At 37.3% G+C, this 22,449-nt stretch overlaps 1 pseudogene; it reads right to left on the bottom strand.

Annotated features, from left to right (window-relative positions):
• Positions 1-755: 755 nt before the first annotated feature.
• Positions 756-22,449, bottom strand: part of LOC149218771 (tubby-like protein 8) — a 33,130-nt pseudogene continuing 11,436 nt past the window's right edge.

Below are 22,449 nucleotides of genomic sequence, written 5' to 3'. Positions count from 1 at the left end.
TAGCTTTCAACCATGATAGAAATAACTAAGTTGAACATGATGAAAGAAGACTGCAAAGGTATAATGTATAACCTTTACACTGAGCCTGAATATATCAACTTTTTTAGATAGTAACAAAGTGCATAGAATAACATTCTAAAGGATAAACAAAATAATATATCTTAGTTACATGAAAATAGTGCAAAAAACTAATGAGTACAAAGGGATAATACAAACAACTTGTTCATATTACATAATATAATCTTAGTATCAAACATAACATTTTTAGGAGAATTAAGGGAAGTTAACCCTCAGTGTAGCATATTTTATGTTCCATATAATTTAAAATATGTTCAGATGAATAGATTATAAAAACTATGAGAAATAACACTCACATAGGAAATAGACTACCATATGCTAAAACAAGAGTCCTTTGATTAAATCTTCTAAAAGCAAAGAACTCAAAAATATATATTAAAAGTCTTTTCTTTGAATGTTAACCCCTTTCTCCTCTTCAATTGACCTTTTTATTCTTTTACAAAGCTAGGGCTATGCCTTGAATTGTGAAACAAAATTCTAAAAATGGAAATGAACTTGACAACTATAGCTATGTGATGTCCCAATTGCCCAATAAATAAGGAAAACTCTACCACCCATTTTAATCAACTGTCATACCAAATCTCTTCATACATTTTGGTATAAAATTGAGAATTGTATTTGGATACCAAGTAATGACCTCCTAGTGACAGATTACCTTCTCATATTTACCAATGACATTATATCAATATTTCCCTGTCTCTAAAGTCAAGCTCATAACATTTGTTATCCATGTTGTAATTGGGAACTTTTGAGAATAATCAGTGTACTTTAGACATGTTCTCCTCCCAATTATATGGAATCCCATTGGGCTGTTGCATTATGCCTTTTATTTGCATAGATTGTTTATTTGAAATGAAGACCCACATACTCCTAAAGATCCTAGTCAATGTAGTCATAGTAGGCATAAATTTTCGAACACCAAGAAGTTTATTTCTACCTTTTATGCCTAGGGCACTACTATGATCCCAAATGTGGTATCATGATTACACAAGGTTCATTGTCATATTTTCAAGGTAACCTTCATTTGACTTTGATAAGATGCCAAAGAAAGTTTGGGAAATAATGAATTCTGACCAGCCACCTTTTCTCTTGTGACAAGCAACAACAAGCTTTCGATCATGCCTTTTGTTCCCTTCATTTGTATACAATGAATACACCAAAGAATTTTCGAGCCCGTTGAATTGTTCTCACAAAATATAACATGTTCACCGACCAATATTAGGTTGAAGTGCCCTACATATAAAGAGCCTATTTGGGAGAGTAGACTAGAAATATAAAGGCATAGTTTCAACATTTGAATCATCCAAACAAACATACATTTGTTCGACGTCGCTGGAAAATGACCAAACTTTGAGTCTGGTTCATTCATTTATATACACACTTGAAGTGAAGTCAACTTCAAGACATGGGATTCAATGTTATTTTTTTTATTACTGGGTGTTGAATGTTTAATCAGCCTTTTTCACTTCTTAGATAGTGATTTCCCTTTGGAATACCTTGTTGAGTATATCTTTGAAAGGATCTCTTGAAACAAACTCCCATTAGTTTCCTTACCAGATAACACGGGGATGCGTCTACAAAGATGCAAATTAAGATTACTAGTAGAATGATCCTATGAAATGTTGTGACTCCTATCATGCTTCAACTTCATTAAAGGATTAACATATAAGGATTGCATGACATCGATTGTAAACTTACTATCGAATTCTTCCATCTTGGCATGGTAAAGCACTACAAACTCTAATAAAGTATTAAATTTAAAAAATTAATGTTGTCGTCCTCTGCTCCACTCTAATTTTCATAAAAAAAATTGCAACTCTTCAAAAACCATGCCAAATCCTACCAAATAAAGTAATTTTTTGTTGGGCCCTACACTAACGTCATATTAACGATATCGTTAAATCCAGTATGAAAAATTGGTGGGGGGGGGTCCCTTGTGGTATTGGAAACTGAGGGGGAAATATACCTCAACAGCCACCACATTGTAAAGTAGTCTTTTTCTTGCCAAAATTTTTTTATCTCCCCTCCATTAAGCATCGATCACGTGAGGGGAACCAAAATGAATAACAATTGTTGATATTTTCAACCAATCTGTTTGTGTTATTCTTTGTTTCTATTTTTGTGTTATCAAAGAACCTCAATAATTCACTTTGTAGTATCTTTCAACATTCTTTTCTTGAAATGATTGTATTGCGTAGTTTGTAAAGGTAACTAGGAGCATTTGATGGGGATTTCAATTTCTATTTTAGAATTGGTCTGATAAATACTTTATAAAAACAAGGCAACGAGTTACCTACCAACATACAATGCCGATAATTGGGTGTTTCGGCTAGAAAATGATTGCGGAGAATCCAAAAACTAAAGAAAACAACCAAAATCCTAATGTCTACATGCCATTATTTTTGAAGTATCTTAGAATTGTGTTGGAAAATAGAGAACTGACATTAAGGGAAAGGTAGAACCAACTAAAGAGGACTACCTTGGAGGGTCCTTCTCTATCATCTTCTTCATTGAACTAGTTTGATCATTATGTTGTTGTTGATGGCTGGTATCCTTTATATCCTTGTTGTAGGCTCGAAATATTTGCCTCAACATTATAAGGGAAAGCACTCAGTTGGGAATTTAAAGCACCTCCTTTTTTGTTTGGAATGGTGGTTCCAACTGGTTAAACTCAGTTCAATTACCTTCTCTCTATCTCTACTAGATTAAAGTATGAATTTCACTACCAAGAGAGAAGAGACATAAGATCAAATATTCTTGTTGATTAGGCAAGAAAGTCATCCTTAAGCTGATCTAGGGCTCATCCAAGCCACAACTGAAGTTTTCCTCTTTGATAAGAGGACTTCTAGAAATATAATAGTTAATCTAAATGCAAAATAATCCTAGAATACAACCAAAAGGAAAGAAATGCTCTGCTTATCTTGAATAGGAAGATGTAGATCTAAACCAACCAAGATAAAAGTAATTAAATGATTGGGATTTAAATATGTCCGGCTTATAATGAATATCAAGCTAACGAAGTAGTTCAATTAACTGATATTATGAATACAAAAACACATTTTATTCAAAGATATATTAACAGGAATTATTAATCATTAAAATTAGGAAGTAGTTCACATAATGCTAATAACCAATAAACTATTAACAACAAATAATGAACTAATAACATTAGGAAATAGTTCACATAATATTACTAGTAATTAAATGAATATTAAATGGTAGATTTATGAGTAAATAGTTACTCAGAAATCTGGTTTCAAGGCACAAGAGAAAAAGAAAAAAACTGATAACAAACTCATGAGACAAACATATTAGATATCTAAGCCATAAGAAATGAATTCATGTTGATAGAAGTGCACAAATATAAATCCAATAACATAATTATAAATCAAAAGAAATGAAATTTGTATTAAAAATAACGTTATTCAAAACCTAGCCCCAAGGGTTAGCTCAATTGGTTGAGTTCTTGTTTCTAAGTACCTCACTAGTTGGGAGGTCATAAGGTCAAAAATCCTCAACTCCCTTGGGTTTAGGCCTTGCTTGTTTGGTCGTGTTACACTAAAAAATGTCACCTTGACTACTTACAGTTAGTATGGCTCAAATCAACAGTCATGCTACCCTCTTAGGCAAGTCTCATGCCTCTGTTATCCATCTCAAACCCAAAGAAGAGAGAAAGTCTTGTAAAAACTATGTTTATCTCTGGGGTCGCAGGTTCTCTCTAGCCTTACCTGCGGGGACGCTGACCTTGTTCACAAAATCTGCGTCCAAGGACGCTCTGTATGTTAAGGGACAGGTGCGTCCCTCTGTAAAAGGCAAAATGCGCGAGTTTTATCTTGAAAAAGTTACTTGTGGTTACTTCTAGAACATTCTAGAGGTCGGTTTGATGAAATGGATGCGCCTCCAGTTGGTTCATGTATCTCTATTAAGGGGGAACTTATCCCATCAATAAGGGAGCTATCCCACCCAAAGAGGGGGATGATCCCATTGATAGTGGACCTGAATAACCTCTTTACAGCACTATAAATAAAGGCATTGAGCCAGAAGGAGAAGAGGTTGGAGCTATACATTTTCTTTGGGTAAATGCTGCAGGATTTAGGTCTTCCATTAGAGCCTTTGTGAGGAGAGATTGTCTTCACTTGATTCTACTTGGGAGAGGGTGAGCTTTGTCAAAGTAGAGGAAAACCCTTGATGGACCCTGGGAGGAACTTGCACAACACCAAGGCCAGGTTGTAAGAGTTTCTTTGTTTCGTTATTAATACAAACTGGTTTATTTTTCTCAATAGCTTGTGTTAATGAGTTATTTCATGTGTTCCTTGGTCTGCATGTTGAATATATGTTTTATTATATGAAATGCAAGTGCTTGGTAATTGTTTGATTGTTTGTGGTTGCAGGAATTGACTTGAAGGAGGAGCTCATCTGGATCGTCAAGAACGGACTTCAACAACAACGTTTTGGAATAAGGTAAGCCTAAACACTTGTAGTTTTCATGTTGTAAAAGGTGTATTTAGAGAAAGATCACTCCATTTTGTCTTGTTTGTCATTAGAATGTCTTAGACTTCTAGGAAGGTCAGTCGTGTCCGCACCCTTGACAGATTCCGTGTGACAAATTGGCGACTCCGCTGGGGAATCCATTAATGTGAAAGTCTTTTCCTTTGTGTGAACTTTGCTCTGAGAAAATCATTTTTATTTTCTGGTTTTTTACTGTGAGAATTAGTATTTGGGTGGCTTAGCTTTAGATTTAGTTAAATTTGCTTTTTCTTAACTTTTCCAGAAGGACGCACTCTCTGAGTACTGCACAGTGCGTCTTTGGACGCGCTGTTGCCGTTTGCACAGAGCGGGCCCGCGCCTGTTCTAACGGGTTGCCTGCGTCTTCCTGTAAAAATTTAGGAAAACTCCATTTTTGCTTTAATTGCTTTTAGATTTTGTTTTTTCTTAGTGTTTTCTGCCCAGATCCTTTAGTACCCTGTCAAAAATTTTCACCTGAACTTGTTTCATTAGCATTCCTGCTTTTAGCTTTCATCAATTGGGTGTTTTGAGTCTCTTTTTTGAGAAATTCTTGATTTGATTTCCTTTGATCATTACTTGGAGGTTTGTCTCAGTCTTTTCGCAATTTTGCATCTTTTTGCTTTGAGTGTTTTTATGTTTTGATCTTTGGAACTCTCACCCAATTTTCTCGACTTGCACTTGATTGGTTCTTAGATTACATTAGAATCATCTTGTGTTTGAGAATTCTCTTGCATAGATCACATTTGCATAATTAGAGTTCTCAGTTTCAGAATATGAATGAAAAATGTGCATAGATTACATTTGTATACTTTTCATGTGAATTGTGCATAGATTACAATTGCATAGTTTACATTCTGAAAAATCAATCGTAGATTTAGATCAGCTTTCTTTGATTTGAATTTACACAAAAATAAAAATAAAAAAATGGTTTGGAATTGATTTGCATTAGTTTTTCTTGATGAAATTAGTGCATTAGAGAATTTGTTAAATTTTCTCTTAATGATCAATTTTTTGCATTGTTGGAAGTGAATGGAAACTCTCTCCTTACTCTAGTTAGGATTCATCGAATTGAAAGGATTGCATTATCATATTTCGATTGCATTCAATTGAGTCGGGTCATAACACCATTGGTTTCATCTCCATTTACCCATTTGAGTAATAACAGCCTTAATAACACAGCGCTTAATTAAAATTCATCTAGTAATTTTCACATTTCTAGGGCTCTGAAACACCAACATAGCTTAGGCTAGCGTCTTGGAGTAGGTGAGTACTTAACTCTCCAAGACTACAAAACCAAACAGATAGTTTATCTTGAGTAGAATAAATCCAATTGTTTCAATTGCACTCTGGGAAAGCTCCTCTTAAAGGAGAAGCACGAGCTCGTGTCCGAACCAGTGAGGGGATCATTCCCCCCTCGTTGGGAACGACGCCAGACAGTACGTATTACAAACGGTAAACCTCGGATTAACCATTGTCGAGGAGCCAGGGGTCACTTATCGGTAAACCTTGGATTGTTGTCAAGGAGCCGGTAAGGGGATTGAGCTTGCTACTCTGCCCTTGCGTGCTGTCGGAGTTTAGACTGTTCCCCCAGGTGTATTTGTTACTGTTGGTGACCTTAGTGACCATAATCTTTAGGGTTCTACCGAGGTGACGGTGGAGGGAAGGTCCCACTGTACCTGGAGCAGACGTCGGTTATACTCACTTGGATTTTCCGGGGGGTTCACTTCACTTCGAGACGGTTAAAGTGGAGGAACTTGTGCCAGTCTATTCATTAAGCAGGTTGCCGGGGTAACTGTTCCACCCGCCATTTCTGTACTGAATTCTGCGATGTTGGGCTTCATCACCAACTAGTGTTTTCGGTCCGGAGAGCTTACTGTTTGTGTGTGGTTTGACTCCTAGATTTGATAGCGCGTGTTAATTTGTTTGTTTTTACTTTTAGAGACCATAGGTGTGAATTGTGAATTTTAGTTGTTAAGTGTGAATTGTGAATTGTTAATTTTAGTTTTAAATTGTTAATAAAATTCACTGAAGTTGAATATAATGGCAAATGTTCCAGAATTTATCAACCTAGGAACCCCTCCTAATGAGAATCCTAGTACTTTTCCTTACTTTGGAAATGTTGGTCCTCCTTATATGGCTACTTTGTCATTACCTGGATTTACAATAGGTTTACCGATATGGTTATTTTCAACTTCGTTGGCCCAAAATACTCCAATTGTTCCATCTCAACCGGATGCTTCACCTCAACAGAGTTCACCATCTCAACATCACCAACCTTCTGTTGACCCTTTACCTTCTTCGCCTAATTTTTCTTCCTCCATTTCTTCCTCTTCGCCTGGTAAAAGCCTTGATGTTAGTAACCAGGAGGCTAAGAAGAAGAAGAAAGGGAAGAAGAAGAAGAAGAAGAAGAAGAAGAAGCAAGATAAGAAAGAAGTCAACCAACCAACCATGGCTGTAAGTGTTAGTTGTGTTGAGGAAAATTCCGACATGCATCGTAAACCAAAATACCCTTGCAGGCTTTGTAAGGGTGACCACTTCCTTGTCAATTGTCCTGGTATTCCAAAGGTCTTGGAAGTATGGTCAGAAAAATCTCATCAACTTTCAATTGATCCATCAACCAGTGATAGTCAGGTTCCTGGGAAAAAGGGTAAAGTTAGGTTTCCTTGTAAGTTATGCAAAGGGAGTCATCAAACTCACATTTGCCCTCACATGGATGAAGCCTCAACATTGTTGGAAAAACTTACTGTTCCACAGCAAGAATTTCCAACTGGTTACCGTAAACTTTCTCCCAACCTACCGTCAACTGACGGAGTGATTGATCCAAATTCAAGTACAGTCAATCACACTCTTCCATTGGAGAGTGAAACTCATGTCACTCAGGTTGATGATCCATTAGTTGATCAAGTGGTCGATTCAATTTCACATTCGGTCGATCACACTCTCCTTTTCGAGAGTAAATTTCATACCGCTGATGTTCTTCTTGTTACATCAGATTCTTCTATGCCGGGGGGCATTTCACCTGTTTCTACAGAACCCCCTCCAAGCACTGAGGTCTTTTCCTTTGATTGGAATAGATTGACAGAACCTCGTCTTCCTTCCTCCATCCCTTTCCAAATCATTGTCAAGGCTGGTGGTAGGGACATACATCGTACTCAGGTAGATGAAGGTTCTTCTGTCAGTATTTTATCCTCAACTGTTTGGAAAGCTTTGGGTTCCCCTCAGCTTGCGCCTATTACGCAGAATCTGAAAGCTTTTAACAGAACAATTAGTGAACCTTTAGGGATCCTTCCTAAGTTTTCTATTACCTTGGAAGGTAAAACTGTCTGTGTTGATCTTATGGTAGTTCGAGGTCCCTTGGATTTCAATTTACTCCTTGGGCGAGACTATGTTTATGCAATGAAAGCTGTCGTATCGACACTCTTTCCCGTGATGTCTTTCCCTCACAATGGCAGTATTGTGACTGTAGACCAGCTTTCGTTCCCTAGTCTTGTCTCAACTACCAATAATATGACACCCCTAAATGTTCCTGATTCTAAAGTGGTATCTACCCTGCCACGGGTTAATTATGTGGCAACTGGTCCCATGTTTTCAGTTACCGATGTAAGTGAGCCTCTCACTGTTGATTTAGATCCGGTAATTGACATGGAAAACTCTATGGGATTACTTGAACACGATGTTCTTATCCCTTTCGAGTCCCTTGACATGGATTCCTTCCAGAGAACTATTCTTCCTTCTGATGAAGACCTCTTGGAAGCCATGATCAAGGTGTGTCCATTGACATGTCTTTCTTCCAGTTGGAAGCCATGATCAATGTTTCGAGGATAGTTTGTTCCTCTCTCAACCTCGTTAAAAAATGAAATAGGGTGTTACGAGGATAGTTTTTCCTGTATCAACCTCGTTAAAAAATGAAATAGGCTGCAGTGAGGAAAGTTCCTTTTACTGTGTCAACCTCGTTAAAAAATGAATCAGTGAGAATGAGGATAGTTTTTTCCTGTATCAACCTCGTTAAAAAATGAAATAGGCTAGCATGAGGACAGTTCTTTTACTGAGTCAACCTCATTAAAAAATGAATCAGCTAGATTTTAGGATATGTAGGTAGATTGTAGAAAGTAGGATTTTGAGGACAGTTCCTGTTACTGAGTCAACCTCGTTAAAAAATGAATCAGGTTTGAGGATAGTTCCTGTTACTGAGTCAACCTCGTTAAAAAATGAATCAGGTTTGAGGATAGTTCCTGTTACTGAGTCAACCTCGTTAAAAAATGAATCAGGTTTGAGGATAGTTCCTGTTACTGAGTCGACCTCGTTAAAAAATGAATCAGGTGTGAGGATAGTTTCTTCTAGTCTCAACCTCGTTAAAAAATGAAATTGGAAGTTATGAGCATAGTTCCTTGTCTTGTGTCAAGCTCATTAAAAAATGAAACAAGGAGTCATGAGGACAGTTCCTGTTACTGAGTCAACCTCGTTTAAAAATGAATCAGGTATGAGGATAGTTCTTTTCTTGTGTCAACCTCCTTAAAAATGAAACAACTCCCTTTTCAAGTTAAATATTGAAAGTAAACCTTCATTTCATCCAACTGGTTGAATGCAATGAAGCCTGGGGGGCATGTACTTTGCATCATTATGCTGGGGGCATGCGAATTTTTTGAGCATAGTTCCTTGTCTTGTGTCAAGCTCGTTAACAAATGAAACAAGGGTAGGTTAAGTAGGTAGATTGTAGAGTATTCATGAGCATAGTTCTTTGTCTTGTGTCAAGCTCGTTAAAAAATGAAACAAGGATTTTAGAGCATAGTTCCTTGTCTTGTGTCAAGCTCCTTAAAAATGAATCAAGGTTTTTAGAGCACAGTTCCTTGTCTTGTGTCAAGCTCGTTAAAAAATGAATCAAGATTTTTTAGAGTATAGTTTTTTGTTAGGTAGATTGTAGAAAGTAGTTATGAGCATAGTTCCTTGTCTTGTGTCAAGCTCACTAAAAAATGAAACAACTCCCACAAGTCTTTCTAAGATCCTTAAAGTAAAGCTTCATTCCATCCACCTCATTGAATGCAATGAAGCTTGGGGGGCATGTACCTAGTTTTGCATCATTATGCTGGGGGCATGTGAACTTATAACAAGCATAGTTTTTCATTTCAAGCTTGCGTAAACATGAAACCGAATCTGAGCATAGTTCTTTTCCTGTGTCAAGCTCGTTAAAAAATGAAACAAATCCTCCTCTACTTGGGTCGAGAGTTTGACTAGACCTCATAGATGTTAGGTTGTATGTTTAGGTTAGTTATTTCAGTTTTTGCATAATTTTCTTACAGTTTGTACTTAGTTGAATTAAATGAAGCTGGGGGGGCATGCGCTCTAGCAGTTACGCTTAGGGGGCATCAAGCACAGTTTTCTCTGTGTTTCAAGCTTGTTTAAAAATGAAACTACTTTGAAGCATAGTTTTTCTCTGTTTCAAGCTTTTGTAAAAATGAAACCTATCTCGAGTCAATTTCAGTTATTTTCAAGACTCGTTAAACTCATGAAAATACCGAGATTATTTTGCTATCTTTCATTCTCGTAAAACAAATGAAAATGCCGAGTTCTTTCCGTCTTTTCCTACTCGTAAATTAAATTGAAAGTCGGCCATATGAGTACATTTTTATCCCTTTTTCGAACTCGTTAAAACTTACGAAAAAGTGAAACCTTGGAGTTCTCTTTTAAGCCCTTTTCAGACTCCTAAAACATGAAAAGATTGCTGAGCGTTTCTTTTACACTCGTTAAAACGGAATTAAAAGACGGTCCCCTTTTAGCTCTTTTCTGACCGTAAAATCAGGAAAAGATTGCCGGGTTTTTGTCGTTTCAAACTCGATAAGGAAATAAAACGACGTGTCCTTGATCGCTTTTTACTTTTCAGGTCAACGACACTATTATGAAAGTACTCCTTGGTCGCAAGATCAAGCGGTTCCCCCAGGTATTATTTTATACTTTTTCGGGCTTGAGGGACACCAATATACGAAAAAGTTCAACGTGGAGTCTCCTTTAGTTTTTTCAGACTCTCTAAAATTGAAAAACGCCGACTTTCTCCTATACTGGGCTCGTTAAACTTTTACAGTAGAGGACCTGTTCAATTACAAACAGGAACGAACCACTCCTTCCTAGGGTTCGAATTTAAACTAGGTTGGACTCGTCCGAAGGATGAGCTTATAATCAAGCATATGTTATCCTCCTCAAGCTTGTTAAAAATAAAGAGGTACTTGCCAGAAATGGTGGGGGAAAAGAGAGAAGAATGAACCTGTTTTTCACCTTTTGTCTCAGAAGAAACTTTATTACCACTCTTGAACACGACACTTTTCATTCACCTGGGTTGGGAAATCTTTTACCTCACATTTGACCAAATCACTTTGAAAGTCTTTAACCGGGTTTCGGGGATTAACTTTGAGTTATTCGTCACCAAGCCATCTGTTGTGTCGTTATGTGTTCAAGAGGTCTGCAAGCAAAACTTTCATCTGCAAAATACTTGTCATCCATTTGACCATCCCTGAGTCAGTCCTCACAGCAACATTTCTTCAACTTGAACAATGATTTCGTGTTGTGGGCTTGCCTGCAACGGGTCGCTTTCTATCGACATCGACACATTATCTAGAAAGATGACTTAGGAATCGACAGTACCTTGAAGTCTGCATGCATCAATGGCAGGTTTCTCGCCTTTGACGTCAGTTTACATCATTGACTTTCGATCAAAGGATTCCGTGAAGTGTTCGACATCAAAACATCTATTCACATTTCACGGGTTGTGCTTGGTACTTTGAGGACCATTGATATTACTGGTGGTTTCTCTCACGCTTGTTAACAGTTCACATCATTGACTGGTAATCAAGTGGTTTCTAACATGTTCGACATCGAATCACTTAATCACATGCTTAGAATCGTACCAATTCGGGAAGTAGAAGTGAAGACCCTGGATCTAGTTTCTACCATCCAGGCTGCGAGGAGTTTTGTATTCATTATCTATGTAGACTAATCATAAACAGATGGCTGCGTCCATACTGTGTCTACAAAAGTCTATAAAAATGATGTACTGCAAGATCATTCCTGTATCAGAATAGTTAGTCCATTAGTTAAAGTTTTGAATCTGAGTATGGGAATGCCTACCTCAGTGATGATATAATCTTATCCATGTATTTTGTGTTGAAAATTGCAGGTTCCAACCAGGCCATCCACAAGGCAATCCTTGAAATGATAAAGCGCTTCACCCTTCCTAGAATTACAAAACCCTATTCTATTCCAGGCTTCGCACTTTAGGGGGCAATCTGTTACACTAAAAAATGTCACCTTGACTACTTACAGTTAGTATGGCTCAAATCAACAGTCATGCTACCCTCTTAGGCAAGTCTCATGCCTCTGTTATCCATCTCAAACCCAAAGAAGAGAGAAAGTCTTGTAAAAACTATGTTTATCTCTGGGGTCGCAGGTTCTCTCTAGCCTTACCTGCGGGGACGCTGACCTTGTTCACAAAATCTGCGTCCAAGGACGCTCTGTATGTTAAGGGACAGGTGCGTCCCTCTGTAAAAGGCAAAATGCGCGAGTTTTATCTTGAAAAAGTTACTTGTGGTTACTTCTAGAACATTCTAGAGGTCGGTTTGATGAAATGGATGCGCCTCCAGTTGGTTCATGTATCTCTATTAAGGGGGAACTTATCCCATCAATAAGGGAGCTATCCCACCCAAAGAGGGGGATGATCCCATTGATAGTGGACCTGAATAACCTCTTTACAGCACTATAAATAAAGGCATTGAGCTAGAAGGAGAAGAGGTTGGAGCTATACATTTTCTTTGGGTAAATGCTGCAGGATTTAGGTCTTCCATTAGAGCCTTTGTGAGGAGAGATTGTCTTCACTTGATTCTACTTGGGAGAGGGTGAGCTTTGTCAAAGTAGAGGAAAACCCTTGATGGACCCTGGGAGGAACTTGCACAACACCAAGGCCAGGTTGTAAGAGTTTCTTTGTTTCGTTATTAATACAAACTGGTTTATTTTTCTCAATAGCTTGTGTTAATGAGTTATTTCATGTGTTCCTTGGTCTGCATGTTGAATATATGTTTTATTATATGAAATGCAAGTGCTTGGTAATTGTTTGATTGTTTGTGGTTGCAGGAATTGACTTGAAGGAGGAGCTCATCTGGATCGTCAAGAACGGACTTCAACAACAGCGTTTTGGAATAAGGTAAGCCTAAACACTTGTAGTTTTCATGTTGTAAAAGGTGTATTTAGAGAAAGATCACTCCATTTTGTCTTGTTTGTCATTAGAATGTCTTAGACTTCTAGGAAGGTCAGTCGTGTCCGCACCCTTGACAGATTCCGTGTGACAGGTCGGTGGCTAAATCTCTTTGGGTTGATCTACCTGGGCTTTTCCCATGGATGTAGTGACCACCTAGTGTCTTTGAACCACCCTTAAAAAGCCCCAAAGGTTAGCTTAGTTGTTCGATTTCCAGTTGCTAAGTACTTCACCAGTTGGGAATTCACTGGGTCAAATCGCCTCGATTCCCTTGGGGTTAGGCTCTTCTTTTTTGGCCGGTAGTTAGATCCCTTCGAATTTATCTACCTTGATTTTTCTCATGGATGTAGCGGCCACCCAGTGTTTGTGAACCACCCTTAAAATAATAGTATTCAAAAAATAGATTAATTAAACCTCGTCTCTTGCCCAATTCTTTGAATCTCTTACAATCTCCTCCAAATCTTAAACTATGTTGTTAAAACAAGAACTACAATAGTGAAAACTTTGCTTCCCATACATAGTTAAGATTTGCAAAAGATAAATCCCAATAATCCCCAAATCTAATATTGATTCTATCTCACTACAACAATGAAACCCCTATTACAATAGTGCTTTAAGAATTCCATAATTGCAGAGAAGAGAAGACCCCCGATTTATTTATTCTACAAACCATCATTATTATTACAAAAATAAATTGCAAATAGGAGAGTTGTTGAAGAATAATTTTGCTCTAACAATTTTCATTGATCCAAATTCTTTTCCCCTCTTGTTGGAGTAATACCATTGATTGAAATATTCTCCTCATAATCTCTTTAATTGTTCTCCCGCCAAAACCAATCGAAATTTATTAAAACACAAATTAAAATATAAAATATAAAATCTCGAAAATAAAACATCTTCCAATGAAAGCTTAAGTAAATAAAGAAATAAAAGGAAATTTGATATTTTCATTAATCCTTGTAAATATCCTATTGTTCAAATAGAACATTGTCAAATGGATATATGTGGCTATGAGCAAATGAAAATGCAAAAAATTAAACTCAGAAAATTATTTTTCTTTACAAATTCGGAGCTTGATCTCATGCTAAATTTTAGACTCATTAAATTACTAAATCTCGTCATGCAACTAATTTAGAAATATTCTCCATGATATTATCTATCCAAGGAGTCCTTATTCGCTTCATTTGGCGAAGTAAAGTTCAACTTATGAGCTTCCAAAGTTGAAGAGTCAAAACTACCAGAATTTTGGAAAAATTGCCACGTGGGCTAAAAATAGGAAAATTTTAAATATAAATCTAATCCTTAATTAAATTAATCAGTGATTATTTAACTAAGATTAATTTTAAAATATTATATTAGTTACAAAGTAATTATATATAATTAAAAATTAAAAATTAAAATGAATTAAGATTATAATTAGAATATATTATACTATAATTTTAATATAATATATAATTATATTACAAAATAATATATTACAAAACTCGTTCACATGGCTATTAGATACACGAGTGGATCGAAATGAATGGAGGAGGAGGAGTGGGAGGTATAAGGAGACCAACTTTCATTAAAACTTAAATAACCATCGCATGTTTTCGATATCGGATATCAGAGGCGAGTTGATATCGTAAGTTTTTAAATGTGCACCAAACCAAAAATCCGATATCCGATATCCAAAATCGATATCTTAAATATCATATTTTGTTGACATGTAATCATGGGGATTGGGTGAACAATTGTAAACAATGTAAATAATAAATAATGGAAAAGGAAGAGTCATCGGGAGATGAAACCCAAGGGTCACTCCCTCATGTATATAACTATGAGAAATCTAAATGAATAAACATATTTCATTTGAGGAGTTACCTCCTGGCCTGACATGGTATTAGAGCCAACCTCTATTTTTACTTTTCTTCTCCTATAACTCCCTTATGCCACTTTTCTGGCAGCTCTAGAATCTGTCATTTCTGTCAATTTCTCTGCCTATTATCATTCTCTGAGTTCTTCCCTCTGCATGATAATTTGGTGTACATCCACATTTTTTATTAAAGCTGCCTCAGAGGCTCCCAATTGATCCTAGTATTAGACTGCACACTGGCCTCTATCCAAACATTGTGTAATGCTTCCATACACATACGCTGGTTTTCCTTACTCATTGTGCTAACCAACTACAATCCTCTACTACCATACACACCTTGACCTCTAAACCCATTGTCTGTTTATAAGCTAACAAGTTGAAGCCCAAGGCTAAAGCTCCCGCTGCTGCTAAGAAGGTAGAGAAGGCTGCTGGTGGCACCGCCTAGGATCCTCCCATACGCTGACATCTATTTCACTGCCTGGGAATCACGAGGGTGTAATAACGAGACTGTTTGATACAACGAATGTTGGTGTTCTAATATCAATGACAAATTTCATGGAGGATACAAGTTTGTGAATCAAGGGCCGATTGTTGCTGCCTACAACACCGAGCTCTTCAATGGACCCTCCTCCATGCAGTTCATTAACACTGCTCACTGATCACCATCCATGTAGGATACATTAACTCTATTTTTTGGAGTTTCCATTCGCATAATTAATGAATCTATTATTCTTAGAAATATTGAATTTTTAACATATATGGTGTGTTTTTTTTACCAGTTCGTTGTGTTTTTTTTAACCAGTCTTGTGGTATACACTGTGTGGTCGATACTCCCACCATACCTCCTGTTATCACCTAGATTGACCTTAGGCTGAAGGGAGGCAATGCCAGGGTAACCATAAACTAAGCTTAGCCAAGTAGCTACCCCTACTAGGCCGGGAGAGGGTTCTTTCCGTAAGGATCTAAATCAAGATGACTGGATTAGGTAAATGATTTTGGGCTAGGTATATTAGCTCGAAATTTTTGATTGGATTTTGTAGAGGTTTTGCTAGATCAGGAGGAGCTGGGTAGTTTAGGTCTGGGAAATTAGGTCAAAAATGCAGGGTGTTCTATGGTGCAAGGTAGGCATAGGCTTTAGCACTCTTAAGCTGGATGGGGTGAGGTGTTTTAGATTGGCGAGGATCTAAGAAGGGCATGTAACAATCATGGATCCTTCCTGGCCTGTTGAAAACATAGAATGGTGAATGGTTTCCCAAGACAGAGAATTGATGCAATGAATTATGCCTATCAAACTTGAAAACATTCAACTAGAAGCAATGAAATGATAAATGACACACATAAAACATATAAACATATAAACATATAATCATAGAAAAATAAAATTTACTAAAACTCCATACCATAGGGACCCCATAAAAATAGCTGCAATTCTTATTAATCTCCTGCCAAAATACTACAAAGGTGTACAATCAAGGTCTAAGCATCCAACTGAGTCCAACCTGTAAAATGACTAAGAAACTACATGATATAGGCCTCAAAACAACTAATTCTAGCCTCAGGGGTCGAATCCATGAGAGGAGGAGTAGTTGCACAAAAGATTGAACTAATAGCTAAAGACTAAGGTGGTCAAATTGATTCATCCCTAATATGAAGAAAACTAATTCATTACATGCCACTTAGGCTATTCATCTAATGTATCTACCCCAGGTAACAAAAAAACACTTTAATTACATCATCATTATGAATTGCGTTAGTGAAAAATCAAAATCCCACACGTGAAAAGTATTTTCTGAGAGAAACAATGAAAAATTTCGATGCCTATCAAATGCACAACGCCAGTGTCAAATGCGCAGTGCCTGAAGGAACTGTGCAGTGCCATATTCAAAGTGAGTTTTGACTGCCTTCCTGGTGTCCAAATATATCTCAAGATAGCTCATTGGAAAGCTTATCCTATCTAGTTTCCAAAAATGCCATTATTTTCTAGATTTAGCTTGATTTTCCGCTCCAAAACTAAAATCTCCCAAGACTACTCAAATGCAAAGCACCTGGCTTAGAAAATAGGTAGAAACATGATTTTTAGGTGGTTTTTAGCCTTTTCCACCTAGTAGTTTTGACTTTCAAATATGGAAGCATGGTTTTCTTGAGCGAAAATGGTCATTTGAATCCAATGGTGGTGGCCATTCCTCCAAAATATGCCCCAAAAAATGTGTGCATCACCCTAGGCGCTGCGCGTTTCACTAAGGGATTGATACAAAAATTACCTGAAGAAAACAAGAAATGCTAAAAAGAAAGAACTAAGTTTAGGGTCTTCAAAAATGGTTGAAATAACTGATGTTAAAGGTGACTACAAATGGAGTGAAGCCTCCACCAATAGGTCAAGCTTGTCCTTCTCCTTCTGATGAGTTAAACCCTCAATTTTTGCATGAGCCCTTTCGAGCTTAGCTCTAGCAATTTTGTTTCTCATGGCATAGTATATGGCCATTCTTCTTTGAACCTCTGTATCTCTATTAGCTTTAGTTAACAGGTCCTCAAGATGAGTATTAACCCTCTCAAGCCAATATTCCTGGTTCTCATTCACCATTATGCCAAATTGTTCATTTAAGGTGAGTTGGTTGACAAGTTGAGCCTCTTTTTCTCTTTCAAGCTCCAAAGCTCGCTTTAGGCCTCTAGTCCTAGGCCTCCTCCTAGGCATTTTTTCCTCCATGGGCTCACCATACTCACCATAGGCTTTCTCAAGTTGGATTTTAGTCTTTTCAGCTTCCCTTTTAGCTTTGATGAGATGAACTTCCATAAGCTCATGCTTGGTCTCCATTTGCCTCTCTTCCTGTCCATCATAAGATATAATGTATTTTGATATTTGTAGTTTCAACTACAACTCACCTATCAATGATTGTTGCTCTTTGAGAATCATTTTGGCGTTTTCCTTTTCATCTTCCTCATCTAAGTCCACCAAGTCAAAATCTTGCTCAGCTTCATGGGGGTCTTATTCCTGTTTTTGCATTTATGTTTCAACCCTTTTTTCCTTTCCTTTATATACCTGCTTTGCTGATGAAGAGAGAAAGGCCCCTCCCACAATATATGGGGAAAACACTTGCCTATTTCCTCTCTGATGCATGTGCACCATAGTACCTAAATTAGTCCCTCCGGGCTTGCTACTTTGATCCTGATCACTCTGTTCTTTGTCACTATCCTCTGTCCTATCAGATGAAAGAATAGGTCCATGGAATGGTGATCAGGGGGGTGATGGTGCGACTGACTCATCAGAGGAGGATGAATAGTGCATGGGCTAAGATGGAGGAATGGAGGTTGGTGGATGAGATGATGATGGAATGTCTTGGACATTTTGAGTGGAAACTTGAGTGAAAATGGGGTTAGCTATAAATGTACTCCATGCAATGTTAAGTTCTTTAAGGTGATAAGGAACTATGATCTTTATGAGGGAATGGTGAAATAGTCTTCTCATTTTATCTCTGTATTCTCTCTTTTGGGCAATGTAAGCCATCTTCTCAACATTCTTGAAAAGATAGTAGGGTATATTGAGCATTTTAACCCTAGTGAAATGCATAAGTAACTGGATGTGGTAATAATAGACCCTGGAGAATATACCCTCACATGAGAAATACTTCATTATAATCCTAATCATAGGTGCTTATTTGTCAAGGAGGTATGAGAAAGAGAAATAGCTTTTTCTTTCACTTCTTTACCTAGGTTTGATGTATGGTTCATAAAAATGTGCTTCTATTTCACCTTGCTTGAACCGTTTTTCCCAACTTCTGGAATCCCAGTGGTAGCTGATATGATGGTAGCAGACAATGTGAAGGTTATTCTTGTTTTAAGGCTGAGGAGGTATTAGGAACGCTGAAGAATATATATGGGAAAATCTGGCCAAACGTGCAATGCCCAGAGGAAGTGCGCAACACTTCTGCGGAGTGCGCAATGCCTGAAGGGAGTGTGCAGTGCTTGAATGGATTGCACAACACCTGAAGGGAGTGTGAAGTTCCTGAAGGGAGTGCACAACACTTGAAGCGAGTGCACAACGCCTCCATTGTTTCTGCTGATTTGACCTCAAATTGTAAAAAAGACTGCTGGATTTTGCTCAATGCGGGGTAACAGGGAAATAAAGAAGATATTTATACACCCTTGAATTTAATCCTTAGCTCCTCAAAACCTGTTTGCTAATCGTTTTTGTCACTTTCAACTTTTAATTTAATTTCTCTTGATTTTCTGACCCTTTCCTTTTTTGACAGGCGGATGATGATCTGGCACTTTTGAATTGTGCCCTTGGTAATGGAGTTAGAAAAACTGAAGAGTCACTTATTACATATAATGAACATAAAATTACATATGAAATAAAAATAAACTAAAATACTCTGTTTTCACCTCAGAAACATGTTTTTGATGTGAAAATTACATTAGGTTAAAAGATAATGACTCAGTAGCTATGACTTACAAATCATCATGCTTATTTTATCAGTCATCCTCATACCCTTGTTGACCTTTATTTACCCTTTAAAATCAAACCTTTGACCTTGGTGGTAAAACCCTAAGACCTAATGAAATCATGCCCCATGACCTAATGAAATGATGACTACATAACTAAAGTCAATCTGAAGAGGGATCAACAAGTATACTCTATGAGGGAAAAAATTTAGATTTTCTAAAGAGAGAACAACCATCAGTGGATCAGTGTGTCATGACCTAATGGAATGATGCAAGAAATACAGTATGGGACACCTGAAATGAAAATAGAAAGAGTGAATTTTGATCCCTGATGGAAGTATGAAGATACTAACACTAACATTGGCTCCAATGGGGATGGTAGCTCCTTGGAGGCGCCAAGAACACCATAGACCAACTAGCCTTATCCATTGGGCATGGAGTAAAAAAATAAAAAATAAACTGAATCTGAAATACATGACTAAATACTGATGAATCAAAGATAGAAACTGACTTTTACTCAACTAAAAACTGACTCAATACTAAAACACAACTGGAAAACTGGAAAAGATACTCAAAATGGGGCTTATTCAATAAAACCTACTCTAAATGGTCCATTCATCACCTGATCAGGTGAAATGAAACAACCAATGCAACCAAGTAAGCATTCTAGCTACTGTTTGAATTCTCTGCAAGTGCTTGTCTATGAGAAAGAAGAGAGAACTATTGAAATACAACTCCCATGAAAAGTTGTCAACAAATCCAAATTTTCCCAGATTGAATAATATGGATGTTCTATCTGACTCCAAAAAGACTGCATGAGGATCTTGAAATTCATGTGCAGTAGGACTTAGCTCATCCAATGGATTACTTTTCTTCTCCTGATACCATGAATGAAAACTTTCATCTGAGCTTTGTGATGAGACTCCTTCTGAAAATGACAAATAAATCGGCTGCCAGATCAAGTTTTTATGAATACTTTTTTCAAGCTCAAAGTTAGCTAATGGAGAAGGACTTTTACTACATATATCATCCAACACATCAGCTATTGGATTGTGAAAAACTTGAAAAGAATGTTGCAACCCATTTTTTATTGGTTCCAATGAGATTGCATGATTTTCTACAGGCCGCTCATCCTCTATTGAAGATACACTATGCCAAATTCCCTTCAAAAACTGAAATTATTCAAAACATAATGGTATAAAATCATCTTGCATCATTTGATCATATGTTCCAGCTTCCAAGTTTTCATCTGCAACCTGACATTCAATAGCATTCGGGGGTTGCAAATCTAGGTTTGAGATGTCTTGAACAAGGATTTGATTTCCCTCTAGATGGTCAAGATTGAAACTTATCAACAGTTGATTTCTAATTGCACGAAATTTTTCTTTGATGATTTGAAACGAAGTAAAACAAAGAGGCAAAGAACATTCACTTACTTCAATTTTTTTTTCACTTTCCTCCTCACTTCCATAGCTAATATGCAACGAATGATCACTGTATTCAAGCTGCTGAAAGTGAACTTCCTCCTTCCACAAACTAGTTGCTGATTTGTCTGCAAGACAAGCTTCTGTTTGGAGAACATAATCATAATCATATTGATCAAACTTAGGAAAATCATCAACATAAAACACATTATCAAGCATACATGTCAGATCAATAGATCTCTCCTCTCCAAGATGATCTATAAAATAATCATTATCAGATCTATGACAATTGGGATAAGAAAGAAAATGTTTTGGATCAGCCACTTGTTTTTCTTCAATCAACGAGCCATGGTCTTGAACATCACATTTATTCCTTGTGGTGATCTTTTGCATCATCTCTTCCACTGCACTTACACAAATTTTGAGCTTTACCTTTAAAGATTTCGATTCTTCTAGATCTATGTCCTTCATCTCTTCTTCCTTCAAATAGCCCTTCTGATCAGCAAATTAGCCTCTACATCTACTACATTGTTTTGCATCTCTTCAAGTGTTGTGCGGTTCCTTTCTCTCAGCGGGAACTCCATTTCTGGATCAAAGGCTTCTGGATGGCGCAAGAGAGCAGATCCAGGAGGAGTTCTTATATTAACAGGCATCGAAAAATAGACTTGGTTAAACTTGGTATAAAATTGTTGTGTTGTCTCCCCTAGCAGTCTTTTCAGTTGGTTATACTCTTCTATAATCAAGAAAGGGTTTTGTTTGACCACCCACATGTCGAGGAAAATTTTTACGAACTGCTGGAAATCTAAGATGCTCGCATCAGGAAGGGTTTTGAACCAACTCTTGACTTTGCCTTGCAAAGAAAGAGAAAAAATTCTAATACTGACATCCTCTTCATAAACTTCAAAAAGGTTAAGAAAAGACTCAAAATTCAATACATGTCTCTCAGCAGTGATGTTGTCACATTCACCATCAAATCTTGGTAGATATAGGTAAGGATTTTCAGGGAAAGAATGGAGTATAGGAGGTAAGATGAGTGGTTTGTATTGATCTGGAATTTTACAAGGTGTATGCGTATGTACAAAAGATGTAGAATCAGTCTTGGTCTCTTTAGGCTCATCAGTTTGAAGATGGTCATCATAAGATTCAGAAGAAGAGACTTGATCAAGATCAAAGGCATGCGAATATTTTGTATTCGCAATCTTCAAAGGGAAGGAATCATATGCAAGTCTAGGATCATTTCTCAAATACAATATACTTTGTAAAGCCTTCTTGACATTCTCAGGAAAAGAGAAGAAATAATTTATAACAAAGAACATAATGTCTTGGATGAAATTCCAAATTGTATACCTGATCTTTCCATATTGTCCTTTCATATTTTTGCTGATTAGGTTCATTCTCCAGTGGAGTACTTGGATCTAATCTCGAAACTGATTTAGAGTCACCAGGTGAATGATTTCAGCCTTACAGTGTCTGATCATTTTCCACCATTAAAAATCAGATCTAAACATGATACATTTTGCTGAGGAACATAAAACTACATTCCCCAGTATGGTCGCCACTATGTTATCACCTAGATTGACCTCAAGCTGAAGGGAGGCAATGCCAGGGTAACCACAAACCAAGCTTAGCCAAGTAGCTAGCCCTACTAGGCCGGGAGAGGGCTCTCTTCGTAAGGATCTCAGTCAAGATGACTGGATTAGGTTAAGGATTTTAGGCTAGGTATAGTAGCTCAAAAGTTTTGATTGGATTTTGTAGAGGTTTTGTCGGATCAAGAGGAGTTGGGCAACTTAGGTCAGAAATGCAGGGTGTTCTATGGGGCAAGGTAGGCATAGGCTTTAGCACTCTTAGGCTGGATGGGGTGAGGTGTTTTAGACTGATGAGGAGCTAAGAAGGGCATGTAACAATCA

This window comes from Pinus tabuliformis, chromosome Q (genome assembly GCF_031772625.1).
Source record: "Pinus tabuliformis cultivar Carrire ecotype Pingquan chromosome Q, CPIR1, whole genome shotgun sequence".
Classification (NCBI taxonomy): domain Eukaryota; kingdom Viridiplantae; phylum Streptophyta; class Pinopsida; order Pinales; family Pinaceae; genus Pinus; species Pinus tabuliformis.
This window is presented reverse-complemented; position numbering and strand designations above follow the sequence as displayed.